A 26823-nucleotide genomic window follows, 5' to 3' on the forward strand; every position below is an offset into this window, starting at 1 on the left:
GGAGAGTGTTGTATTTACTGTAATTTTAAGAAACTGGATTAGATAAAATTAATGCATGACTTTTTTTAGTTTCTCAATGAAAATAAATGTAAATGTGCCTAATAATTTAAAGAAAATGCATAATAAAATATTTGAAATCTAACCTAGAGGTCTTGGAAATGACATATACTGTGAAAAGAAAGTTTATGTTTAGCTAGTTATACTTGAATAACCATGCAAGGAAATAAAACAATATGGCTTTGGGTGTTTTTTAGACAATTATGGCCTTGTAATATATAGAGAGAAGATTAAGAAACGAAAGGGTTATTTTACCATTTGAATCAATGTAACAAATATTTGTATAGTATACTTTATATTCTTTGAAACATGCTGACTATTCACTGAAGACAGCGGATGTGAGGGTTTGACAGCCTTACAAAAGATTATTGAGAAATTTAAAAACAAAAATCCTTAGGCTTATAGTTACATCAGGATTGATCCGTAATATAAATCTACTAAATATAAATCAACTAAAGGTTATATCAACTAAAGAATAATTTTCCAATGTAAACTTGTTGTTACATAAATATCTTTAAAACTCTTATATTAGCTAAACAAGTAACACAAGTAGATAGTGGTTTTTCCTAAACTTTCAATATAGTCGTTAGTACTCTTACTACCTCTTGAAAAAGGCCATGGCCTATTATGAAATTCTGTCGTTCCAGTCCAAACTAAAAGACTATTCACAGGATATGGAATTCCAGAGGAGCTGCTAAGTGATAATGGAGCCCAATTTACGTCACTGAAGCTCCAAACCTTTCTTAGCTCAAATGGAATGAAATACATTCATTTTGCACTACACAAGCTAGCCGCTAATGGCTTCATACAGCACTTTGGACAGTTGTTCACGTAAGCACTTTTTGCTTGAAAGTGAGGAGGTTGTACAGCACAGCTGCAGCAGCTGCCTGATGCTCAGTTATCCTTTTGCTGTGTCGAGGGTGTTCACTTATCATTAGATGAACTTCCCACTTTCTTACTTCTGGTCAAAGACAAGCACTGCCTTTTTTGATCTCAGAGAACCAGAAAGATCAAGATCTTTTAGAGCAAGGTGATTAGGAGAAAAAGGCATTCGAAAATAGGTCATGAGAAGACATTTTCAAGCTGCTCCTTTAATTTAATTTGTTGTCCTTAGTGCATAAGGAAAAACATGACTATGTTTCATGATGATAAAAAAGTGAAGGGATAAATGAAGAGATGGAAAAAAGAAGTAAACAAAAAAGAGGGCATATTTTCATAATAATGAATGCCCATTTCCTGATCTGGTAATCACAGATACCAATAAACTGTATGGGTAGTTTACACTCACTCAGCATGAGTTGCTGGATAGGACTCCAAATGAGGTTAGTAGAGTTTACCTAGATATAGTAGTTTATGATCCACTAGGATATGTAAAAAATCTTGCAAGTTTTATTTTTTCTATTTTTAATTGCTTTTATTTAAGTATAGTTGGTATACAATATTATTTTAGTTATATTAGTTTCAGGTGTACAACATAGTAAGTCAATATTTTTATACCTTACAATGTGATCACCCCATTAATTCTAGTAATTGGATTTAACTACAAAAATTTTCATAGTCATTTCTCTTGCAAGAGCAGCTATTAGTTATGCTAAGTTTGAATTACATAAAATCTTATGAGAAATTTTAAGTTGTTAAAATAAAGCCATCTATGTCTGTTGATCAATAGATCTGTACCTTTAATCTGTGAACACTTTTGTAGCAGAGCCTGCCAATTGCCTTGGCCAATATTCTTTCTTCTTTCCATCTGTAAAGGTAAACATTGTGATTGAGTATGTGGCCACCCAGCTAACTATGATATTTCCAATCTCCTATCTTGCCAGGTAGGGTCTCATGACCAATTCTGGACAATAGGTCATGAGTGGAATTGAAGTGTGCCACCTCTGAATCATGCCCTTAAAAGTAAAGGAGCACAAAAATTATTTCTTTCTTCTTCCAACTTTCTTATGGCTGTGGGGTGAACATTGTGATTAATTTCAACCAAGCTGATAAGGTATAGGCTAAGGATGTCAGAAACAAAGGAACAGAAGAGGTTTATGTTCCTGACACCTCTGGATACCTTGCCAACCCTAAAGTACCTGCCTGGAGAGTTTCCTCACAGAAAAATTAGTGTTTATCTTGTTTAAGCATTGTACTTTAGGATACCATGCCATCATGGCCTAACCTGTATCCTAATTTAACTTTTGATGAAGGTACTCTGAGAGACATATAAGAGCTCCTTAGTTTTAATAATATGAAGAATGTGATTGCTTACAAAGCTGCTAGGCCATTATTCTCATGTATGTCCAGTAGTAGCTGACTAAGGGTCAACAGCATTTCAGAATTAGGAATAGCCAACACTTTGTTCCAGTCTACATATCTGTTAACTAGATATACATTAAGTACAATTGTTATTTAATTCAATAGAATAGAAAATACACAATGACAATAATGTTTTTTATGCTTGTCCAGAAATATTTGCCATCCATTCATTACATTAGACAGTGCTGTTGAAAACATGTTAATTTGAAGAACGTCTCAGGCATTCCCTTCTAGGTCCCTCTCAACAACTTGCTGGGAGTTTTTGCCATGTATTCATACACTTAAAAAACTTGAACTTGAATTTAACAGCACAGGTGTTGTAGACTTGACTAATGTATTCTAAAGGCCTTCTCAGGATTAACAAGCTTAATGGAAAAGCAAGTTGTATCCACTGCTGTTCTACATCAGATGTGGAAATATCTTTGGGATGAAACATTATATTATAAAGTGATTTATTATCATAAAGTAAAGTATAGTGTAAGTATGGGAGGTGTTGCTAATGCATTCTGTAAAGAACAATTTACTTGGCTTCTGCTTTGATTTTCTGACTTTCTGTAGTGGTATGGTCTACATTTCTTCTCACTACTTTCACTTTTAGAGTCCAGTAAAATTTATTAAATGATAGCCCCTGTTGAATGAGATTTAGTGACATCAAAATAGTCACTGCTTTCCTTATGATAATCTTTATTTAAAAAGTCTCCTTTTCCAGGTTTTCTTTATTTGGATTGTAACTTTCTTACCTTTGAAGCTCTTCATTTGCAGGATAATGTCAGTTCCTTTCAGCAAATAATAATTATAAACAACATTATGCAGCTAAAGAGGTTTGATGCTTTTATTTAATAGCTTACCATTTGTGGCTTTAAAGAACAGTCTTCTCTTACCAGAGGGTAAGAGGAAAAGGGAGGTGGTAGATGAGGGTAAAAGGGATCAAATATATGGTGATGGAAGGAGAATTGACTCTGGGTGGTGAACACACAATGTGATACATAGATGATATATTACAGAATTGCACACCCGAACCTATATAACTTTACTAACCATTGTCACTCCAACGAATTTAATTAAAAAAAAAAAAAAAAAAGTACAGTCTTCCCGGTTCTTGATGCTAAAATTCCTCTAAGATCTACATTTACTTTCCTTTTAGAATTTCCATTGGTATATGTGATGCTACACGAAACAAGAATTTGAGGCAGGATTTTTGATGGGTTAGATTGAAGTGTGACAGGGACAGATACGTAGTCTCCGGGAACACTTCTGACAGGCTGTGGGCTCTGAGGCAAATACTGCGAGCATATCATGAGGGAGCTGCCCCCTGGTGGATTCCAGCAGAGAATTTCTGATTATATCTCACATTTCAAAACTAGAGCTCCTCCTCCACTCTCTTACCGTTAGTCAAATTTGAATCCTTGTGTGTTCTAAAGCAGATAATATTAATTGTAACCTACATCATTGGGTCTGGTCCAGACAACTGGAAATTAATTCAGGAGTTCCTGCTCAGAAAGGAGAGAGGATTTGGCTAGAAAAGAAAATTTGTGTTTGTTTGTTTTTTTCACTCAGGCAGAAAAAAATACAGAAAAAAACGTTTAGGTTGGTGCAAAAGTAATTGCGGTTTACAAGGTTAAAAATAATTGCAAAAACCGCAATTACTTTGCGCCAATCTAATAACATAATCTAGCCAAAGCTATCCCTGCTTAGACATAGGTGTGTCTCTGAGAAGCAAGCATGTGGTCTCATAAAAGGTTTCCAGATTTCTGAATTGAAGTGCTGCGAATAGCCTCATACATAAGGGAGCCAGCTAATTCCCTGTGGCTCAAGACATTCTCTCATTGATTTATGATGATTCTGCGGCATAGCCCACTAAATTGCTGAGGATGTGCAGTGAACTCTGACAGCTTAAAGAAACCTGCCTCGTGGACAAACCATATATCTTTTTAATAAAAATATTTTTCACGCTCAAGATTCTACCTTTTTCTTCGTACCTGATATTAAAAAATGTGCCTGCAAGTTTCAGGTATCCTTTGAATCTTTCATTATGCACTTTCATTTCCAAAAGCATCAATATTTAGAGAAATTACTAATATCCAGGATGATTTCTTTGGAAAGAGTTATTTTCCCTTATCCTTGGCTTTTTCTCTTCTACCTATCTCCTAACTTTCCTTTTTCTCACTTCATTTTTTTTTTTTTTTTTTTCCCATTAGAGAACTAGCCAGATTGCCTTCTAGTTATGCTAAAGCTCCTTGTTCTTGCTTGGCCTGGCCTGATTTTTTGCACGCCCATGAAAGTGAGTAGACCCACTACACCAAGTCAGTAACAATGTAATTTCCCACACCATACCTGATTCCAAAATGTATAGCGCATATGCTTTTTAAAACAAATCTACCAAATTAGTTTTGCTATTGTCATATTTTTATACATTTAGGTCCTGGGAAACACTGTCTTTAACTTAAAGTCATAGTATGAACCCGCAAAGCCGTATCTAAATTTATAAGTTGGATAAGAGTATTTCAAAAATCTGACTAAATGAAATGAAAGCATAGACTGAAGAAGAGAGTTTGATGATGGATAATGATTTTTTTTAATTCACTAAACTGGTATGCATTAATAATCATGTAATATATAAAAATATTAACATTTGAGCAGTTTTCTTGTGTCTCAGCTATTATTTAGTAAGTATCAAAATCATTTAGCTTTTTACTTACCTATGTGGTGTATTTTTTAGTCTGAATGACTATTAACTAGGTAATGAAAATGCGAATTTCACCTTCTGTAGCATCTTTCAGCCTAGGATCTAAAAGTCATGGCTACTTAACTGTTTTTTTCCCCCACTTAGCTTCGAGCTTTGAATGGCATCTATATGGATTTGAAAGCATTATTTTTGCCTTTACAAAACCCTAGAATCCTCCCTTGCAATCGCAGGATGGATGCACTCTCTAAATAATTCCCTGTTTTCTAGAGAAGATATTGCTTCGGGCTGTAGGATCTTCACATTGAACAGGCACAAAGAGAAATGGACCCTACGTCTAGGCCATTCTATTCAATCATTCATTTTCAAGAAGGACAGAGAAGACAGGCAGAGGGGGACTAAAACATAAGCATGCACAGTACATTTGCTTTGTTTTCTATTTAAGGGCATAAATACAGATTACTTTCTAAACACACATCTTTGTGGCATAACATTTAAAACCCATGATAATAAAAGGATGAAACAAATTGTGAAGCTTTTATTTTGTCACTATATCACAATTAACCTAGCTCCAAAAAATATAAGAATATGTAAGCTGACTGTTTAAAAAAAAAAAAAGGCATTTTTAAATTTTCAGTATCATTTATGTGAATAAAATTTGTGTTGTGCAATTTCAAATATCATTTATACACTAAAATAAGACATCAAAAACTTTTCATAGTATTTAAAATAAATATATTTCAGAATCTTTATTTTAATCTTTAATCTTCCCTACATTGATATATACTAAAGCTAGCCTATTAGTATAGTAAACATCAAATATAGCAAGTAAATATCAAATGTTATTTCTAGCAATATCTATCAATTATAATATTATTAACTATCTATATTCAAATTCAACTAATCATGCTTTTAGTATCTTATGAGTGAGCAAACCAAAAATCTCTCAAAATAAGTAAAATATTTTTTCCAGATTTCGGATATTTGAACTACCAAATTGACACTTCTCTGTCCTCACATGACTTACATGTGAAGTGTTATCAGAAATTATTATTATGTAATTGAGCAAGATGTAGTCCTCATTCACTATAACTCCATTCAAGTAAGAAATGAAACAAGGTTCAGACTCCAACGTTAATTATAATTCAAATAATCCCTCCCATTAGAAGATTTATAGATTATGTCAAGTAGTGAGGTAGTTATACCATTTATCTAGATGTGTCTAAGCTTTATTATGAAAATTACTAATAAGAAACATAGTAGATATACTGATCTGAGGTCGAGGCTATACCGTTATGGAGACTGGAAATATTAGAATATAAAATGTTATATTTCCTCAAAGTGGTAACTCAAATGTAATCATTATGCAACATCAAGCATTGAAATTATATTTGTTAAACCATTATGCATTAATATATTCAAAATATAATTCAATTTTTAAAAGAAGATTTACACATTTTTTCAGAACTCTGTCCATGCAGTTCATTCTTCTCACATGTTAAAGAAATGCTCACCAAATTTTTATGATGCCTCTCTTAATGAGGATCATATTCACAAATGGGCTTCTAGTGGATACTGAAGGGATATTGAAATTCATTTGAGCACATTAGCAACAGGAAGGTGATGATATGAAAGTATCATTAAATAGAAACTAAAATAATATCAGAAGCCCTATCCATTTAGACTGGTGTTTTCACTACAAGGAAGAGGGAGAATACAAGGACCGCATGGCCGTCATACCAACCTGTGCTCAGACAGGAAAGGAAGGAAGAAAAAAAACCAAACAAAGGTTCCTCTTCGGAAGACTAGTTCTAGAGCACAGTGGGACTCCCCATGTCCTACCATGTTTCCCCCAAAATAAGACCTACCCGGAAAATAAGCCCCAGTTAAGATCGTCAGCCAGATGGACGCATTTAGTACATTATGACGATGTTCCAGAAGATGGCACGACTATATTTGAATATATGTAGATTGTTGTACATGAAAAAAATAAGACATCCCCTGAAACTACACCCTAATGTGTCTTTTGGAGCAAAAACTAATATAACACCCGGTCTTATTTTGGGGGAAATATGGTAATAGAAGTGTCGCTGTTCAGCAGCAAAGGTAACCAGGCAGCCTTCTCTGTCATCATCCTCCTCCTCCTGCGAGAACAGAGACCATGGGTGTCTGCCTTCCTTACTTGCCCCACCCACCCTTAGTCACTCTAATAGTTATGTTGTATTTAACTTGGTGATCTCTCTTAAATGTGTTTTAATTTTAGGACTCTGATGATAACATTATTCTTCTACTCTCAACTTAACATTTATGTGGGAAACAATATTTTTAAATGAAAACACCTAGGTTGATGTTTGCTTCGGAACAAGATCAAATGAAAAGGATCGAATTTACCTTTCCATCCAAAACAGACAAAATCCACGCCAAACACACAAGCAATAGTTTGCAAAACACTGAACATTAGAAAATGAAAGATGGCGATTCCTGAGAAATTAGAAACAAATGAGATGAGACCTACAAATGTCCCGGCTTAATGCCTTGGAGAGTTTCCAGGCCATGGCAGGGGAAAGAGGAGCTGAGGTGGAGCCCAGAGCATACCATGAGTTGAGGAGGTGTTACATCGGAGTGTAGAGTTTACAGGACTAAGTACTGGAGATGAGAGATCTACTCTCCAGTACTGAGAGTCTAGTTAGATCAGAGTCTAGAGTTTACAGGACTGAGTACTGGAGAGGAGATCTACACAGAGAGAGGAATCCTGAGATCTGCAGAGGGACCCCTTGAGTAGTCAGCAGTGCATCGATGAGCATGTACATGTGAGGAAACTACCTGAGGCTAGGGAAAGAAACATAAAAAAGGATTAGAGGTAACAGTGCCCAGCTCATACCCAGGAAGGAGAAGAGTGCCAGATTGGAAAATCTCAAGATACGGGTATATGGGTCTTGGAGGAGAGTACAGGAAGGGTCTTGCTTCAGAAATGGGGAATAATTAGGCTTAATCTAAACCTTGCTCCACTCTCATCTAATAAATCTTAAAAGCAAGTCACAGAAAAGGACCAAACCATTTCTAAGTAATCTGACTGCATCCCAGAACAGACATAAAGATATTTATAAAAATAAATCTAGAAATCCACTGGGTAAAACGTGCGATGTCTGCTGCCCAATCAAAGATTACAAAGCATACAAAGAAGCAGCGAAATATGAGCCATGATAAGAAGAATCAGTCACTTGAAACTGACCCAGAACTGACACAGATATGAAAATTATCAAACAAAGGCATAAAGAAGTTCTAACTCTATCCCATATGTTCAAAAATTGAAATAGACATATTGAAGCTATATTTTAAAATAATAAATTGAAATTTTAGATGAAAACTATAATGTCTGATATTGAAAATACACTGAAGTGATGCCAGATTTTGAAGACTTTAATTAGATCCTCTGCTCTAATATTCATAAGCTGTAACAATTTTTTTAAACTTTAGTTTCCTACTCTGTAAAACAAGACTAATAAAACCTGGTTAAAGGTACTGTTGCAAAGATGAAAATGAGATGATGATAAAATAAGATGACAAGGCAAACCACTTAGCATGGTGTTTGGCACACTGTAAGCATGCAATAATTTTGTATTTGTTGTTACTTCCCTGATCAAATTAATTTCTTATTCCCTAATGCTTGAGGAATAACGTCCAAACTTTCTATTTTGATATTTCAGATCTCCACAATCTGGCTTCAGTCTTTTGACCAGACTGATTTGTATGTTACTTTACGTAACTATATTTTAGTCGAACTAAAATTTACCATTCTCTTTATATATCCCATAATTCTTCACCTCACTGCCTAAGCTGAATTATGTTTCCTCAAAAATCCATATGTTGAAGTCCTGAAATGTGATAGTATTTATAGATGGGGTCTTTACAAAGATAATTAAGTTAAAAGGAGGTCGTTAGGGTGGGCTGTAATCCAACATAACTAGTGATCTTAAAAGAAACTTAGACACAGACATGTATGTACAGAGAGAAGACAATGTGAAGACACAGGGAGAAGACAACCATCCACAGCCAAGGAGAGAGCCCTGGAACAGGTCCTTTCCTCACGGCCCTCAGAAGATCCAACCCTGCTACACCTTGATCTCAGAATTCTGGTCTCCAGAACTGTGACAGTAAATTTCTACTGTATAAACCCTCTAATCTACAGGAATTTGTTGCAGCAGCCCTAGCCCTAGCCCTGCCTTACTCACATTTCTCTTTTTATCTGCATGCTTTGTGCACATATCCAAATTATGATCGTTTATTCAAGATTTAGATAGTTTGCCAATTTCTCCATAAGAATGTACCTATTTCTCCCAGTAAAATGTAATCTCTTTCTCCTCAGAAATCCTGTGATATAATCTGTATTCTTATGGCACTCACGCTTTCCACATTTTGAATTATCATTAGTTACATGTCCTATCGCTCCAATTGGACTGACATTTCATACGCAGAGTTGAACATACTTCTGATTCATTCTTACATTCCCCACAGAATGTAGCAGTTCCGGTATGTGATGGAATCTCCATTAAGATGTTCTTGATGAGTTAAAGCCTAAGTCATATTCGAAAGACAGCTCATATAAATATATATCTGTTTGAGTGTGTACTTGTATAATTTTGCATTGTGTTTTCTTTACTAGATAGTAAACTCACTGAACACAGGAAATTTTATCAGTCTAATGAAGGTGTTCATTCAGCTTTCAAGAAAGCGCATAGCTTCCTCAAGCAGTATTGAGTTGGTTTCCTATATACATATGGGCAAATAATACATTTTTCTAACAACTTCCAAAGAAAAAATAATTAGCAATTTTATGATTTTTGGTCCTAATTGTATTTCTATTGTTAGGCCTAATAACTTTAGGTATAACTTATCTGCTTTTAGACGTTAATTCTGTCATCTCACTGAAGGAGAGATTTCTGATGTACAACATTTTATCTCTATTCTCAAAATCTCTATATTTTGGTTCACCACCTCAAACATCTCCACCAATGCCATATTCACCCAGTGCTAGATCTTACTTTTTTGTTTTCTTTACCTCTAAAGCTAACTTATTGATACTTCTTCTCCCACAAAGCAACAGAGAAAGGTAACAGTGACAATCCTTAATTACAAAATCGAGAAGTTGTTCAACATTCACCTTGAATTGCCTACTCTATGAAAACTCTCCTTAACTGACACAGGTAGAGTTTTTGTCTTCAAGCTTCTTATTTTGTGCCTCTGTGGGGAGGGCTAGGAATAATAAAACAAATGTAACATTTTATAACAGGTAAGTTTGCACACATTTCACCTCTACTTATTAAACTCTAAGCCTAATATTTACAAGAAAATTGTCTCGTGAATTATTTGTATGTGTGTCTCCAGTGTGTAGCACATGCCTCACATAACAGGCTCTTCCCATGTGGAAAGATTCCAATAGAGAAGGCAGGATGCTGTTGGTTTACTGTTGTTGTTAGCAGTAGTAGTAGTAGTATTCATTATTCTTGTTGTTGCCCTTTGTTACAAGTTTTTGATCAAGTATTCCAAGAGAAGATTCATATCTGGTGACAGCAGCTGTTTCTTCTTTTTTTCTTTTTCTTCTTCTTCTCCTTCTTCTCCTCCTCCTTCTATTATTATTACTATTAATATTGATTATGTTGATGTCATTATTATTCTCTACCAGGAAATCTAAATGCAAGTTTAGATATGAATTTTTAAACATAAATAGCATCAATGTCCTCAGTGTAAGATATTAAAAAGTAGAATATTTATTTTTATGAAATCCATAGTCTCTACTCTCAGTGAATTAAAATGCACATCAGAGTTCCCTGCCCTTTTACCATGATTATTTGACCTCCAGGTAAAGACATTTCCTTGTGGTTCCCTCAAACCTCAGCTGTCTCCAGAGGTGGTTTCTCACTTTCTAATTTGCAGACTGTGGTTTATTGATGTTCACTATGGTTGCAATGGGCAAGTAAAGAGTCCCCAAGAGGTTTCAAATTCTAGGGTCAACCTTCTCTGTATAATTAAATGCTCTGCATTTCAGAATATTTTGTGGCTATTTGCAATTATAAATCAGTGCCCTCTCCATGAAGAGGCCACCGTGATGGGGCTTCTGAAAAGAAAGATGTCATCACTGAGAACTACTAGCTGCAGGACCTGAGGAGTTTGGACCTAGAGGCAGGCAGATCCAAAGGATTAGATAATGTCTCTGAGACTGAAAATGAAGCATAACTGTGCACATAGAAATATGAATTCCTAACAGAGCAAATAGTCCAAACAAGATGTAAGCATAAGTAGGAAAGTTCTAGGCAGAATTAGAAAGGGTAGAGTACACATTCAGTAAACAGTGAAACAGTAAGACATGAGTGGACTTTCATAGAGCAAAACATGGATTGGAGGTCCATCCAGTAGAGAACATGGTATAACCCTGTATGTCAATTACTTGATAATGATAATAATAGCGGAAAGGCATAATCCCAGTGAACTGCAACTTTGGTACCAACTTAAAGTAGGGCCAAACACAAAATATTCCTGTTCGTGATAAACTGACATTTCCTTAATTGCCCCTTGTGTTCTTTATTTTATTCACCTTTGCTCAAAATGAAAATCTGACACATAGGTTGATCTTGGGCTCTGGACATGTTCAATAAGCTGCTGGAATAAAATGAATGCAAGAAAATCAAGATTCGACTCAGGCTTACCAATTCCCTTTTAAGAGAGGCTGTTAGTGCTTTGCCCAGATTGCCTTCAGTGGGCCAATGGGTCCATCATCTGTGGCTGTGTCAGCTACACTATCAAGTACAACTGCGTCCTTCTACAGTGAACTGTCCTTGGCTGGCAAAAGCTCTCACTAGAAGATGCCTGAGAATTTAGCATAAAAACAGCCACTGACTCTGCCTGATGCAGAGATGCAAACTTGCACTGCCCAACCCATTCACTTCAACCCATTCACAACTCTGTGATGCCCTGGGCACTGCATAGCTCCCAATGGGATCAAGCTCAGTCTAGACTTCAGTGAAAAACCACATTTTTGCTTAACTTCTTGCTCTGTCTCATCTTGCTTCTGTTTGTTTTGTTACACTTTCTTCTGAGAGTACTCTAGGAGTGCTTGCAACAAAATATTTGTCTTAGGATCTCTCTCAGGAAGCTGATCTAAGACATCCCTTTATAAACTGATGTTTATTTACAAAATTAAAAAAAATAAAAAATAGATATGGGTGGGTTCTAAATTTAGAGGGGAATGGAATGAGCATTTATTCCTCTAGTTATTGCTGTGTGACTTCTCTGAGTCTGTTTTCTTATCATTCATGTGGGAATAATACTGTTTTTTCCAGAAAATAAGACCTAACCGGAAAATAAGCCATAGCATGATTTTTCAGGATGACATCCCCTGAACATAAGCCCTAATGTGTCTTTTGGAGCAAAAATTAATGTAAGGCCCAGTCTTATTTTTAGGGAAACACGGTAGCATTAACCTTACAAGGTTTGGAGGGAGGATTATTAATAATCTATATGATAAATACCATCTAAAATAATAACAATATTGACTAATTGACCTCAAACCACCCCACCAACTGCGTCTCCAGGCCATCTGGTATTAAAAAAAGAAATGCAGTTTATCTTTAGAATTTCTCATTCAGTATTGCACACAAGATCCTAGCTATTGTGTTAACCTGCCCACTTTCCGAAAGAGGAAATAGAAGAGACAGTAAGATGAGAATTAGCAAATATACCTTCAACCTAGAATTGAAGGGATGAAAAGGAGGTAAAAAAGAAGAAAATGTGACCAGCATTCATAGGAAGAAATGTCAACATTGCCAGTTCAGGTTAAGATACCTAAACAATCATCCCAGTTTGGTTTCATTAAGAAAACAGTACAAGGAGAAACTAACCCTGACTATGCATGAATGTTGACACTGAGTGACACTCCTGCCTGCACTGCAGGAGATGGAATTGGAGGAAGGAAGGCACAACCACATCATCAGACTACTTATCTGTTTTTCAGTCTTGAGCTCAGCTCATCCCAAAGAAGCACATACTCCATTCAGTCCATAGGTGAATTGGGTTATGTAAGATCCAATAAAATTTATTACTTAATAATAAGGTTAATTATTTCAAAATAATAACTGTAGAGAATTCTTGGTTATTTTCTTCTGAAAGGTTAGGAATTTTCAGAACATTTTAGTTATACAGATATTTAAGTTGTGATATGGATGGAAGCCTGGTATTTGACTATTGGCCAGCCCTCACTGGGGTTTATTGTTTGTTTGTTTGTTTGTATGTATGTATGTTTTGGTATCCTCACAAAATATTTAAACCATAAATTATTAACCCTGGTTTGAAGATGGACAAACTAAATCTCAGGAAGATTAAATGTATTGCTAATGTCTTACTTTTTAGCTGGTAAAATCAGTGTTTGAAGTCTGATTTTTTTAACGCTTTGTTATTAATCTGTATAACTTGCGTCTTGTTTAGAAAATTATATTTTTAGAAGAGATTATATGTATACAAACATGTAGCAAAATGTCTGGCAAATAGTATGCATGAAATGTGGTATTTTTGTTTGCACTTAAAAAATGATTTCATTGTGGTAAGAACACTTAACATGAGATTTACCTTCTTAACAAATATTTAGTGTATAACACATTGTTGTTGACAATAGGTTCAAAGTTATACAACAGATCTCTGGAGCTTATTATGCATCCAAATATATTACATGTTATATCCAATTATATATGTAACATATATCTAATATTTATATATAAACTTTCTATATATGTCTAATCACACCTTTTTTTTTTCAATCTAGTTGCAGGGGGGCAGCCCACCATCCCATGTGGGAAGTGAACCAGCAACCTTGTTCAGAGTTCCTGCTCTAACCAACTGAGCCATCTGGCTGCCCCTCATTCTTTTTAATTGAAACTTCAAGCCCATTGATTAGTAGCTTCCCATTGCCCTCTCTCTGCAGCTCCTAGCAACCACCATTCCACTCTTTGATTTTATGAGTTTCACAATTTTAGATACCTCATATAAGTGGTGTCATGCAGCATTTCTATTTTTGTGACTGACTTATTTTGCTTAGCATGTCTTCAAGATTTATTTATGTTGACACATATTGTAGAAATTAATTCTTTTTTAAAGCCAAATAGTATTCCATTGTATGTATATACCACATTTTTTTTAATCCATTCATCTCTTGATTGGCATTTAGGTTGTTTTTGCTTTTGTGAATACTGCTGCAATGAACGTGAAAGTGCTAACATCTCCTAGATAATGATTTCAAGGTCTTTGGGATAATCCAGAAGTCAGATTGTTGGATCCTATGTTCTATTTTTAGAACTATTAAACATAGTTCTGTTTTTAATTTTTTGGGAAGCCATCATAGAGTTTTCCATCACAGCTGCACCATTTTGTATTCCCACCAACAGTGTGTAAGACTTTAAGTTTCTCCTCATCCTCACTAATATTTTGTGGGTTGTTTTTTTTTAATATAGCTATCCTAATATGTGTGAGGTGATGTCTCATTGTGGTTTGATTACCATTTGTCTGAATAATAGTGATGTTGAGCATTTTTATCATGCCTGTTGGCCATTTTTTAATCTTTTCTGCAGAAATGGCTATTCAAGCACTTAACCCATTTTTTTACTCAGGCTATTTGTTATTTTCAATTGTAGAAATTCCTTATATATTTTGGAAATTAACACTTTATCATTATATGTATGATTTGCAAATTCTCCTCCCATTTCATAGGTTCCCTTTTTATTTTGGTGATCCTTTAATTTGATGTGCAGAAGCTTTTTAGTTTGATTTGTCCTACTTGCTTTTTTTCCCAGTGCTTTTGGTGTCATATCCATGAAATCATTGTCAAAGCCCATGTCATGAAGGTTTTCCCCTATGTTTTCTTCTAGGAGTTTTATAATTTCAGGTCTTATGTTTAAGTGTTTAATCCATTTTGAGTTGGCTTTGTGTATGTTATAAGATAAGAATACAATTTCATTCTTTTGGATGTGAATATCCAGTTTTCCCAACACCATTTGTTGAAAAGAATATTGTTTTCTTGGCACCCTTGTTGAAGATAAGTTGACCATATATGTATGGCTTTACTTCTGGGCTATAGATTCTGTTACATTTGTCTATGCCTGTCTTTATACCAGTACCAGACTGTTTTGATTACTATAGTTTTGCAACATATTTTGAAATCAGAAAGTGTGATGCTTCAGCCTTGTACTTCTATCTTACAATTAATTTGTCTATCAATTCTTGTGATATGAATTGTAGATTTTGGGTGGGGGGGTTGTTTTTTCTGTTTCTGTAAAAAAATCCATTGTGATTTTGATGGAATAGCATCAAATCTGTAGACTGCTTTTGCTTGTATGGATATTTTAACAAAATTAAGTCTTCCAATCAATAAACATGAGATGTCTTTCAATTTATTTGTTTTTTTCTTATATTTTGTTCATCAATGTTTAGTATACAAGTATTTCACCTCCTTAGTTAAGATTACTCCTCAGTATTTTATTCTTTTTGATGTTATTGTGAATGGTATTGTTTTTCTAATTTTCTTTTCATATAATTTGTTGTCAGTGTAATAGAAGCACAACTGAATTTTGTATGTTGATTTTGTATCCTGTGATTTCTGAATTCACTTATTAGTTCTAATAGTTTTTTTCATGGAATCTTTAGGATTGTCTATACATAAGATTGTGTCATCTGCAAAGACAGACAGTTTTAATACTTTCTTTCTGATTTGACTATCTTTTATTTATTTTTCTTCCTTAATTGCTCTAGCTAAGACTTCTAGTACTAAGTTGAATAGAGGTGGTGAGAGTGGTCATCCTTGCCTTGTTTCTCATGTTAGAGGAAAACTTTTCCCTTTTTCAACATTGAGAATAATGTTAGCTGTACATTTTTCATATTTTGCCTTTATTATGATTAGGCACTTTCTATACCTGGTATGTTCAGAGATTTTGTAATGAGTGATGAGGAATGTTATCAAACACATTTCTGCATCTATTGAGATTATTTTTATTCTTTATTCTGTTAATGTTGTATATAAGTATTAATTGATTTTCATATGTTGAAGCATCCCAGGGACAAATCCCATGTAATATTGGTGTCTGATCTTTTTCATATGCTATTGAATTAGGTTTGCTAGTATTTTTATTGAGGATTTTTGCATATATGTTCATAGATTCCGGTAGTTTTATATTTCTGTGGTGTCTCTGCTAGTCTTTTCAATGATGGTAATACTGGCTCATAAATGAGTTTGGAAGTGTTCTCTCCTCTTCAATTTGTTGGAAAAGTTTGAGAAAGATTGGTATTAATTCTTTAAATTTTTGGTAGAATTTCCAGTGAAACTATTTGGTCCTGGACTCTTCTTTGTTAAGAGATTTTTGGTTATTAATTCAGTCTCCTTGTAATTGATCTGTTCGGATTTTTTTTTCTTCATGATTTAGTCTTGTAGGTTGTACGTTTCTAGGAATTTATCCATTTCTTTTAGGTTATCCAGTTTGTTGGTGTACAATTGTTTATAATATCCTCTTATGATCTTTCTTTTATTTCTGTGACATCAGCTGAAATGTCTCTTTTTTCATTACTGATTTTATTTATTTGACTATTCTCTTTAGTCTTTATTAGTCTAGCTAAATGATTGTCAATTAAAAATAATAGGAAGGATACACCCAGCCGTTATATAGTTTGATGTCAAATTCTGATGTAGTGATTTTAGCCTCCCCTTCATGGTGCCCTGTGATCAGAGGATTATGCAATGAATTACTTTAAAAGATTTTTATTTTATCTTCTGATAAAATATTTTATCTTCTGAAAAAAATTATTTTGACATTGTGATGCATAATTATTCTCTTCTATTGGAAATCTGTTACATCTACATATTTGGAAAGAAATTATAGAATTATTCTTGTTTCCTGTCAGTCTAACAAAGACTTTCAGTCACCAGAATATTCAGTTAAGATAAATTATAATAACACAAATAAGGAAGAAATAATAGCACAGATAGGAAAAAATAAAGAAGGAAAAAATATATTTATTTAGGCTAATTCCATTCAAAGATACTCTAATATCTTTCATCATAAACTTCCAATGTTAGCAAAAAAGACAAATAGATTTCAACTCCTTTTTAAAACAAATATATGTTAATTAATAATTGAATTCAATGACTTTGCTCTGCTGGATTAGATGACTGTAAAGCAAGAAACATGGAACCCAGAATTTAGAAACGAAATACTATTTTTGGACAAAAGTCTTAAACAGATTTTTTTTTTTAAATTACTACTTAAGAAATGAATGAGCTACTCTATAGGATAAGCAATATTTCACTATATTTGTGTTATTATAAAATAATTATCCTAAATGATTGTAGATTAAATAAGGTAGATCCCATATTTTATCAAATAAAATGATGGAAAACTGAGAGGAGAATTATATATACATATATATACTATATTAGTTACCTATTGCTGTGTAACAAATTACCCTAAACCTTAAAAGCTGTAAACAACATTTATTATCTCTATGAATCAAGAATCCTGCTGTGGCTTAGTTGGGTATTTACGGCTTAGTTTCTCAGACGTCTCAAATCAAGGTCTTATCTGGGGTTGCAGTCATCTCAGTACCCTGCTGGAGGGGGATCCACTTTAAAGTTCACTCAGGTGGCTGTTTCCAGGTCTAAGGGTCTTGCTAACTGAAGACTGGGATATCAACTCCTTGCCGCGTGACCTTCTTCATAGGGCTTCTCACAACACAGCTGCTGGTTTCCCCCAGAGTACAAATTCTGAGATAAAGATCCCAAGATGGAAGCCACAATGTTTCTAAAACCTTGAACTTTGAACTGACCTCCCATAGTTTCTGCTGTATTCAATTCATTAGAAGTATGTCTTCAAATCCAGCCACACTCAAGGCAAAAGATTATACAAAGTGTGAATATGAGGTGTCAGAGATCATTAAGGGCCATCTTAGAGTCTGCCTACCACAGATAGTATCTAGTATGACCCTCGGTGGTTATATTTCTCTTTCGTCTTAAACATCTGAAAGCAGTTCATTGTGAATTAGTATCCTGATGTCTGGGCAGCTGCTCCTGGCTGGCTCGCCAAAATGAATTAGGATCCTGATTGTATTTTCTCCAAACGTGATCCCGCCATTACCGAAGAATGGAAATGCAGATCTCTAGAGGTCAGGTTTAAGCAGAAGCAGTCTTATTGCAAAAGCGTTAAGACAAAAAGCGCAAGAGGAAAGCTCTCCGCAGATCCATAGTGCCCCCCAAGGCCATCAGGTTGAATGAAATGCCTCCCAGGGTCATCAGGTTGGGCAAAAGGAAGATGCATAGAAGTGTAAGCATGAAAAGTGGGTTTAGAGGTGGCTACAGGAGTGTGGGCGCCGCTCACAAAGGCCTGGCAGTGGCTGCCGTGGCCCGGCAGCAGCCGCTCCATGGCCACTGGAGGGCCTGGAGACTTGCCCTTGCGGCCCCTCCTCTCAGCTGCCGCTGCAGTGCTGAGCTGGGGGCCCGACGGAGCCAGGCAGCAGAGGAGCTGTGGACTACTCCTGGCTGGTTTGCCAAAATGTGTAACCGGAGAGTGGGCCCTTCTTGACCGGATATCCGGGTTCTTGGTGTCGCAACCGAAAAATGGAACAAGATATCAAGATAAAGTAGAGAAAAAGCAGTTTATTAGAAAAAAGTACACTTCGAAGAACTAAAACTGGGCGGGAGCAGAAAGCAGGGGCTCAAAGCCATTATTAGAAGAGAAAGTACACTCCAAAGGGTTTGAAGTGGGACCAGGACAGGCAAAGCTCAAGAGAGGCGGGGCTCGCAGGAGCCTGGGGGTTTTATCTGGGGGTTCCTCTCCAGGTGTAGGACCACTTGACTGACACCTGTGATTGACAAGAGGCTAGCACCTCACCTCTTCAGACCGCATGTTCTCTGTGATTTGAAATTGTTAACTACAAGTTGATTGGCCCTTCCCTCCCTACACCTGAGCTGATAGTTTTGGCAGTCTCTGCAGCTTCAATGGCTTTGTGAGCTATTAAAGTTATTTCCTCTGGCTTTGTTATGGTCTCCACCTTAATCCCTCCACCATGCCATGTCCCTGCCTGCCTATGTTTTTTTTTCTATCTCAATTGTCTTCTCTAATGTTTGCATATCATCAGTGAATAAAAGAAAAAAAACAGTAGAACCCAAGGGTAAGGAAAGAGTATGTGGGAATAGAGTCCCGGAGAGCAGTTTCCAGGCTCTGGGCCTCATGTGGAAAGGTGCTGGCTTGGGTAGTAGATGGTCATCAGCTGTGACTAGTTGGCCATCATCTGTTACCGGTTAGCCATTAGCCAGTGGTATAACCACAGTGGCTACAATGGTGGGTTGGTTGGCAGAGAAGCAGCCGGCAGGCTGCGGATCGTGTGGCTCCTGCTTCCTGTGTCTCGCTGGCCGCCAACAGGAATATAGTGGTATGACTCCCCTATCTATGGCTCCGTTGGTGTTCCTCTTTGGCCTCACCATATCCTTCTTTCTTATGTGGGGAGCGGGACCAGAGACCCTGCATGGCAGAGTAACTCTGATACTATAGTTTTATTCCAAAACTCAGGACAGACTGAATGGGCATATTCATGTTGTCTCAGAGTGTCATTCATTACCTAATGTATATTAGCAGGATTCATGTCTTTATCTAAATTTTCTAGGTATCTACAAGACTTTGTGTTTTCTCTTTTTTTTCCCTCAATTATATTTTAATCCTGATTCTTTACTCATTGACCTTCATTTGAGGTCATTTACCATACATCATCACCATCCTTGCAAATTGTGCAGATGGAAAGCCTAAAGAAAGGCAAAAGGTCTTGGTCTCTGCTAGATGTGGCGTCTAATGAGAGGAATTAAGGGGGAAATGTTATACCTTTGTCTGATTTTTTTAACCTAGCTAAATATAGACATTTTTGTGTGAGGTCGTTAAAGCCTTTTATAGATTGAATTTCTCTAGGCACACTCTGGGTACACATATTTCAGAAATAAATTTAGCCACAGCAGAACCTAATGTTATTAAAAGATTAAAATATGTATTTTGCGTTTTATTCAGGAGGCTTGGCTGTTCCCATCAGCTAACAGTAGGTTAACACTGGGGCCTGGTTCTTATCTTCTCTGCTGCATTCAAATCTCAATCCTAATGACTAAAGAGTATAAATATATAAACATAAGCTTTCAATGGCTTGAGTAAAGTTGAAAACAAAAAGTTCTGCAGTAAAGTACAATTATTTTACAGGGCTCAGTCTGCTTAATGTATCTTATTTGTCACACGCAGCTCATAATTATGCTGGGGGTAAAAAGGAAATAGCAGTGTAGAATTTTAATACCATATTTTGCTTTCTCAATTTTCCTATTTTTTACTTTAAAACATCAAGCATACTTTGTTGCCATATTTTCTTCCTTTAATGACCTTCATTAAATTCTAAAATTCTTACTCCCATTTGTGAAAATGCAACGATAAAATAAACTCGTGGCAAAGTTGAATGAAATCCGGTTCTAAAATCCCCTGCCTCACTCAGCTGCTTCTTAGATACCTGAAATGTGCTGCTTAATTTAGAAAGAAAAATTGCAGTGAGGCTGCAATCCTGCATTTCAGAGACAAGGGAGCAGGAAATGATTTGCAGGTGATTGAAAGGTGGTGTTTGCATTTAGGATTTCCTGAGCTTTCCCATTTTAACCTTGGCGCTTACCTAGCTTTGGTTTTAAGAATTAGATCCAACCCATATTCTGGATATCTCCCTACTTTAGAGGTGCATCTTGGCTGGGGATTAGAAAAAGGAAGGCTATATGCTCAGTCCTAAAAGAAGAAAGAACAAAACAGAATGTGAAGGAAATAAATGGCGGCTATAATTTAGCTCTGTTCTGAGCCAAGGACAGGAGCTGATGTCTCCTTTAATTTAACCCTTAGATTATCAATGAAAAATAAAGATCTATGGGGAAGATTCTATTGCATTTGCCATTTTCAAGCAGAAAAATAAAATTATAGAATAGCTATATAAGAAAACATTTTACTTAAAATTTTTATTCCAGATGTCAGTAAATATGGTAGAGTTAAATGTAAAATATGTATACATATATTCATATGTGTATGAGTAAATGTATATAAAGTGTGAAGCAAGGTGTAAATCTCACCCTTTTCCTAAGAGGTGGGATAATGGGTTTGTTTTGCAGGTTAACTTATGTTTTGTTTTCTAACAATAAACTTTATCATTCTTTGTTTAGAGTCTGGAGAAATTGACTCTTGTCCAAAAGACTACTATTAACAATTCTTATTCGAGGTCTCCTGTATCTGAGTTCTGAATTAACTAGCATAGTGCAGCTAGCAAGCTCTCAATACCTATTGGTCAAGTAAGTTAATAAAGCAATGAAAGAAATAAGTGGGGGGGGGGGAGAAGATGACAGAGAGAGAGAGAAGAAGCAGGAGGAGGAGGAGGAGGAAAAGAAGAGGAAGAGGAAAAAGAAGAAGGATATAAGTGACACATGAAACATTCTATCTAGTAGACATCACATCTTGAAAAGCTTTCTTCACTTTAAATTACAGGAATACTCCTCTTTTTCATCCTGTTTCACTAGTTGTGCCTTTTGTTTCTTTTCTCTCTAATTCTAAATATTGGTGTGCATTAGGGCTTCATCCTCAGTTATTGATTTTTCTCTATGTATAATCAGTTTCTATGTAATGTCTTTGTTACCAGACAGTGGGCCCTTTTTGGCACAATGTCCAGGTTCTCAGCATCTCGATCAAAGAATTGAATGAGACATGGAAATAAAGTGGTGCAAGAGTAGTTTATTAGAAGAGATAGTACACTCCAAAGAAATAGGAGCAGACTCAGGCACCAACTAACAAGGCCTTAGTTGTTTTTAGCTCTTTTTCTCTTAAATGGCCTGTTTCTTTATAGGGATGGAACTACTTGATTGATGCCTGTGATGGACAAGAGGCTATTACCTTATCTTTTTAGATTGTGCATGTTTCTTCCCAGAATTCAGTCTGTTATAATGATATTAATGAACTTCTGGGAATATGTGTGATATAGTGATGGTATAATGAAGGTCGTTGTGGCCTTTACTGCACAGGTGTGAGTGACTGATTTAATCTAGTTGGGTATGTTGTACCCATTTGTTCCTCAAAGGGGTAGATAATTACAAAGAAAGGGGGAAGTTTTGGACAGAGAGTGGAGGTGTTCTGGGTGGTGGCATCCTTTGGGTTGTGTTGGATGTGCAGGAATGTAGAAACCCAATGTCTGCCTCTAACTGTCTGCCTTGTTTTTCCCTTGAGAGACGTGATCCCCATAAAATCTCTATGGGAAGTTGAGGGACAGGAGGTCTTTTTTTTTTTTTTCTATATCTGCTTCTGCTGGGCAGGGGCGTAGAGCTGTCCCTGCCTATTGGGGGATTCATGGAATTCTTGCCCTATCTGAATGTTGGAGAGGAAAGGGTCTCAAGATCACCCTGGAAGACTGATTGGCTTCTTTGGGTGGGACTGGTAATCTTGCTGGGGTATCATCTGTATCCCCAAGGCCTCTGAATGAGGAAAAAAATAGATTTTAATTAATAAATTTCCTAAAGAGCAGAGCTCAGAGCTATTGATGTGGGGTGGCTATGTGATGGAAAATCCATCAGCTCTTATGGAGCCTGTGGCCATTCAACTGCTCACTCAGCTGGCGTCAGTTGTCCAGGAGCTGGGCCTGGAATGGGTAGGAAAGAACATTAGGCTTCGATGACTATAGTCAACAATCATAAATCAAGTTTCAGGGTAATTATCTAAAGCAGGGGGTAGGAGATTTCTAAGATTCAGGTTAAAAACAATCTATTATTTATGATTAAGAAACTAATGGAGTTAAAACACTAAAGAAAGAAAACTTAGAGTTTCTGTAGTGAGAAGTCCTTTCATTTGACCGGTATCATCTTCACATTTCATAACTTTATTATATCAATAATCCAACCAACCCACCCCATCGATCTCTAAACTGAAGTGTTTTCCATAATTCTGGATTCATATACTTAACTTTCTACTTGATCCACAACATGGATATCAAATAGCATGTCAGTGTCAAATTTTACCAAATAGAACTCTTGAGTCATATACCCTCGCTTCTAATCTCTTCCTTCATCAATCTTATCCATATCTACCAATGGTAATGCCTTTACCCAGTTTTTTAAATAAAACCTTGAATACTTTCATATGTCTTTTTTTTTAATGCACCAGTTATCCAATCCTTTCACATGACCTGTTATTTTTACCTTGAAAAGAGATCCCAAATTTCATTATTTTTTCACCTTATCCATGGCTGTTACAGAACTTTGTTCAACTTGTTCTTCTCATGCCTAGACAATTGGAATCGTCTCCTAACAGTATTCCTGCTTCAATTTTCACCCTTTTTTCAGTCAGGGTCCAACTAGACAAACAGAAATCACTCTAGAGAATTTCCCACCCATAGGCCGAGGTTCTGAATGAGGAGACATAACCAGAGCCCAAAAGTATACTCATGGCCGATGCCAGCGGAAGCAGAACCACCATAATTCATTGTGCTCGTAATCAGTGATGAGTCAGAGAAAGAATATTAAAATATGACCTGTCTTCTGTCTTCCCTTCACCTGCCAGTGTCTCACCCAGCTCTCCCTTCTTTTGAGCTGTCTCACAAAGAAGCCTAGAAAATACAATGCCAAGAATCCAGTGATATAGAACAGAACTTGAAAAAGAAAAGAATGGATATAAAAGCAAATGGGCCAAGAAGCAATGAGCTCTAACCTCTCTTTCTCTATCCTGTCCATAACTTATTAGCCCCCAAAAGTGAGATAGAATATATATCCTGCCAAGTGCCTAGTCTTAACTAATGGCTTTACATCATAAACAAAATACAAAGTTCTTACCATGATCTCCATAGCCTCATGTGACCTAGTCACTCTCTACTACTCTAATTTCTTCCTAATACTCTTCTTTTCTTCATCTCATTTTAGAACATAGCATTTTTTACATTTCCTTGAATATGCCTAGAAAATCTTCTTTCCTAAGCATTTTTCCATCTGTTTGGTAAATTATTCTCTTTATTTACTAGACTTGTTTCCTACCTCCAGTCAGGCCTGCTCTCAAATGTCACCTCCCCAGAGAGAAATTTTCTGACCACTCATCTAGAAGATTGTCTCCCCCATGAATTGATATCTTCTTACCCTGCAATATTTTTCTTCTTAGCACTATTACAACTTCACACTATGTGGAACATATTTGTTTAGTTTTCTTCCTTTCTAGATAATAAGCTTCTTGAGGGTAATGCTTTTACTTGTTTACTAACATAACCCCAGTCTTTACATAAATACTTAGCAAATAATGAGAAATCAATAGATATTTGTTGGATAAAGGAATAGAAATACATTTCTCTTATTATTTCTATATGAATTTTTTGTCTTAGGTTTCAAAAATTGGTTGTTACAAATAGTTCCTTCTGAAGTAAATTCTTTGGAATGCATAATACATTTTAAAAAACAGCTCTATTGATGATAAGGTCAGATTATTCCATTCAGAGTATGGCTACAATATCATCAATTCAAATCAAAATGAATAGAAAACCAAATAACTGTATTGTTGGTATTTAAACAGTACAATTTTTTGAATACTGATAATTATGAAAAGTATATTTAATTAAAGGAAACTGATATAAAATCTTACCACACACACTATTTTAGAGTTAAAAGTAATCATGTATCATTAGCATAAAATTCCAAAGAGGAAAACCGACTTTTGAAACAAACTGTTTCACAGGTCATCCCCTCTGTGTGAACATTTCTAATGAGAAAAACAATCTGCATTGTAAGATCATCCCCACCAGATAAATTTGAGCTAGTTCTACAATTTATATATTTCTATTAAAATGTCTCTCATCATCTCATATCTGTAGATGTTTACCATTTTGCATTCTGAATTTATGCTGGGTAAATATAACCTCTTTTTACATAGTAGCTAATCAATTATTTTGGAGGAGCCACATGTGGAATTTCTAAAATTCTTCCTCTCTATGTTAAATATCCTAATCTCTTTGATCTGTTCTCATACAGCTTGATTTTTAGACTTCTTGACAGATCAATCACGCTTCTCTGTGCACACTCCAGCTTCACAATATTTAGTGCTGGATTTCTCTATCAGTTAGATCTTGGAATATGACAAACACCTTGATACCAAATGGCTTCCAAGAAAACCTAATTTTTATCACTCATGAGACTTTGTGTCATGTGGTTCTTCTGGTCTCAGCTGGGATGATTCTTATATCCCTGGACCAGCTGTGTGTCAGGTAGGCAGCTCTGGTGATGTTGGTTGGGCTCCCTCACATGTTCTGATGTGCACTCATGGTAGACAGGTTTAGGAAGCCTCAGCTGGGGCAACTGGTCTCTCTTCCACATGGTCTTCATCTCCTACCAGACTGGCTGAGGCTTGCATTGACCACTGAGAGAGAAACAGCACAAGGACAGTTAGACCCAAGCTCAGGACTAACAACATGCCTTTTCACTCTATTCTGGTCACCAAAATTTGTTAACAGTCTAGCCCAGATTCAAGGGATGGAATAAAGACTGCCTCGCTGTGGAAGGAGGAGCAACGTCACTTTTTTTTTTTTTTTTTTTTTTTTTTTTTAAGATATTTAGAGAAGAAAAGTTAGCATGTGCTGACAGGAGGGGCAAGAGTCAATTCAAGGCCCCTGCAGGCCCCTTGGCCACAAAAAAATGGAAGCCAAGGCAGGAATATTATAGCGTAGTTTAGCTAAACACTTAACACAATTCTAAATTGATACCACTCAGGGAAAGGAATTCTAGGAAATGTTGTTTAGTTTAGCTAAATGACAAATAGGAAAGCAACCCAATTCATCTTTTGGGAACTTGAGATACATATGTACATCTCTTCACCATACTTACCCCCCAAAGAAAGGTAAAGCAAAGTCATACTTCCACTTAACATGATGCAACTAATTTCATACGACAAAAAACACACTAATCTTTCTAAAAAAGGATAGAAATCCCAGTGTCACCTTATCTCCTTTTTGGTTAGTATTCTTTTTTTTTTTTTTTTTTCCTAGCTGAGGCACGTTTTAAACACTGAATAAAGTTAAGTAGTATTAACACACTTTATGTTAAATTATAGTAGTTATGAAGTTTAAAAAAAAAGGAATTAATGAGTTCAGAGAGACTCATAAATACTAGTATGTAGCTGATATTTATAATTTGACACTTCCATATTTTCTTTGCATTCAGTGAGCTTGGCAGGTCCTTGGCAGGTTCTTTCCTAGGAGGATGACACAACCTGCATTTCTGAAAGTTCTAGACATTAGCAGTCTTGCTTGTATTTAGTACTTCCAGCATTCTATTAATTTTCCACAGAACATGGGGTACTAAGAGGGTACCCAGGATATTGACTTCGTTCCAGGCATATGTCTCCTTACCCTGTAGTAGCAAATTGATTCCTCCTGAAGAGTCAGGATCAATTATCTCACACTCTATAGCCATCCCCCTTTTTGCCAGTGGATTCGCTGTCATGAGAATTCTAAAGTGGCCAGGTGGCAGTCTCAACTTCTAGTTTAATAAAACAATTGTGTTCCCTGGTGGAAGAATTCATTCCTTGGGAACTAAGACATATCAAGCAGCAGAGCCCAAAGCCATGAGGACACGAAGCAAAACTTTCACAAATGGTTCACTTACTAAGGATAAGAGTGAGAATTACCCCCAAATTTTACCCCTTGTTTCCTGAGTTGTGAATGTTTGGTATGGGAGAAATAAC

The sequence above is a fragment of the Rhinolophus sinicus genome, linkage group LG02 (assembly GCF_036562045.2).
Source record: "Rhinolophus sinicus isolate RSC01 linkage group LG02, ASM3656204v1, whole genome shotgun sequence".
Lineage (NCBI taxonomy): Eukaryota > Metazoa > Chordata > Mammalia > Chiroptera > Rhinolophidae > Rhinolophus > Rhinolophus sinicus.